Source organism: Protopterus annectens, chromosome 7.part0, assembly GCF_019279795.1.
Source record: "Protopterus annectens isolate FY-2018-M chromosome 7.part0, PAN1.0, whole genome shotgun sequence".
NCBI lineage: Eukaryota > Metazoa > Chordata > Ceratodontiformes > Protopteridae > Protopterus > Protopterus annectens.
This window is the reverse complement of record NC_056739.1, coordinates 851,022,705-851,025,076: the sequence shown is the minus strand read 5'-3', so window position 1 is coordinate 851,025,076 and position 2,372 is coordinate 851,022,705.

The window sequence follows — 2,372 nt, the reverse complement described above, 5'->3', positions numbered from 1 at the left end:
CAAAAATTTGGGTTTGAAGCCCCCTAAAAAGGAAAAGTTCTTTTTTCCCGGGGGAAACCCCCCCCTATTTTTCCCCCTTGGGGCCCCCGTTCCGGGGGGGTTTTGGGCCCGAGGGGGAATCCCCCTTTGGCCACTTGGTTTTTTTTAAAAAATGGGAAAAGTTCAATTTTCCCGGGAAAAAGGGGGGAGGGGGTTGGGAATAAACATTTTAAAGGGGGTTTAAAAAGGGTTTAAACAAAATTTAAAGGGGTGGTTTCCCCGGGTTGGAAACCCCCCCCAAATGGGGAAAAGGAACCCAAAAAATTTTTATTTAACGAGTTGGGGTTAAGGGGTTTTTTGGGGGGGGGGGAAATTTTAAACTGTCCCCTTTAGTTTCCCCAAAAGGTTGGGACCCTTTTTAAAATTTTTCCCCCCAAATTTTTTTGGCTGGAACCCCCTTGGAAAATTTTTTTTTAAAAAAGGGCACAATTTTTGCCCCTTTTATGCAAGTGGGAAATAAACCCCCAAAACCCCTTACCCTGTTTGGGGGCCCCCGGGTTTTCCCTGGGTTTGCCACATTGGTTGCCCCAAAAACCCCGGCAAAAGGGGAACCCCAATCCCCGATTTCATTCAGGGGGAACCAGGGGGAGATATTGGCATTGGGGCCCCTGGCCCTGAAAGGGCCCTTTAAATTTTAAAAAAATGTCCCCACAGGGGGGGCCCCCCCCGTGGCCCTATAACGCAAGGGTAAGGTAATTAAAATTTGACAAGGGATTAAATTGGGGTTTCTTTCAAATTTTTTTTTTTTTTTTGGGGTTTTAAAAGGGGAAAAAAAAACCCAGATTTTGGGGGGCCAAAGGGGGGTTTTGGTTTAAAGGGAAAAATTTTTGGGGAAAATGGGTTTTACCCATTGGGGTTGGGGGGATGATTAAAACCCCAACCCCTTAGGGGGACCCCCGCCCAAAAAAGGGGGGGGCCCCCTGACCATTGCATTCCTTTAAAACCCTCCTTTTAAAAGTAAAAGGGTCCCCCTTTCCCCCGGGGGAAATTTCCCCCAAAAAAACACAGTTAGGGTGATATGTTTTTTGTGATGCTTGCCCCACACGGGCATTTAATTTTGGAATTCCCTGAAATTAAAAACCTATAATCAGCTGTACTGTCTGTATTGTTTTGTGTCCATCCCGGGGGGGAAAGTGGGGTATAAGGGTTTTCAACCCTGCATGTAACTAAAATTTTCAGTGGAAGGTAAGGGGGGGCATACTGGTGGGGAATGGCCACGATAATTTTTTTAACAACAACCCCTGCAACACCAGGTATTCCCAACAAAGGCCCGTGAGAGAAACTTTCATAAGGAACAGATCCCCATTTCATGGGTTGGTCAAAATGTGGTGTTGTGAGGGGGATGCAAAGTGCAGGAGGGTTTTTTTTAGCATCCTAAAATGAAAGGGCACATGACACACCCGTACTGCAGCAGGATCCCAAGGACTGGAAAGGGTTTCTGACAATAGGGTTTGGATTGGCAGATTAAAAGAATGTGACACATTTTGAACCCTGGGGGGTTAATGGGGTTGCAAACTGGTAGGGGCTGAGGGCAGTGAAATAAGGAAATGATGGCCCCCTGGTATTGGGGTGTGCTGTAACATAAAAGGGGGTTTTAAAAATCTGTAATTGAAAAATTTCCCACATGGATATTTCACACAGCGAAAACAAATTTTTAACAGCAGTAAATCAGGACATAGCACAAAAACCGACCAAGATATTTTTGTGGCCCATGGGGAACGGTTTTTGGGGTTTTGGTGGACACCCCCATAATGGATGCCCGATTTTCAGGAAATTTTAGTGGTATACAGGTTTTTTATGTTGAGCTAAAAGGCCAACCCCCAAAAAACCCCAATTTATCCCAGGAGTTTCTAAAACATAGGGGCTTGGAAGTAAAGTACATCGAAAGTAACCAATTAAGGGGTTTTCACCTGTAGGTGGCACATACGGCAAACGGAAAACATCCCATGACACACATCAAAAATGATACTTTTCCATATTGCTATAGCTGAAATCAGGTTCTTTCCATTTTTTTGATGGGAAAAAAACGGTAAAGTGAACCCCCTTGGTTTTGGTTTTTGTTTTGGGGTTTTTTGGGTATATGTGGTTTTTGGGGTGTGCGTGGAAAAGATTGTGGTGTTTAACCAATTGGGGTGGGAAAAGTGGGGTGTTGTTTTGTTTGGGGCCTGCAGGAAAATTTTTTTTTTCCGGGGGTTTTTTGGGCCCCGCATTAAATGGTGCCAAAACACCCGGGAAAATTATGTTGAACACAGGGTAGAAAATGGCACATAAAACTAGAAAAACACCAGGGTTTCCCCTTTAAACCCATCACAGGGCATAAAAAAGGTTCAGTG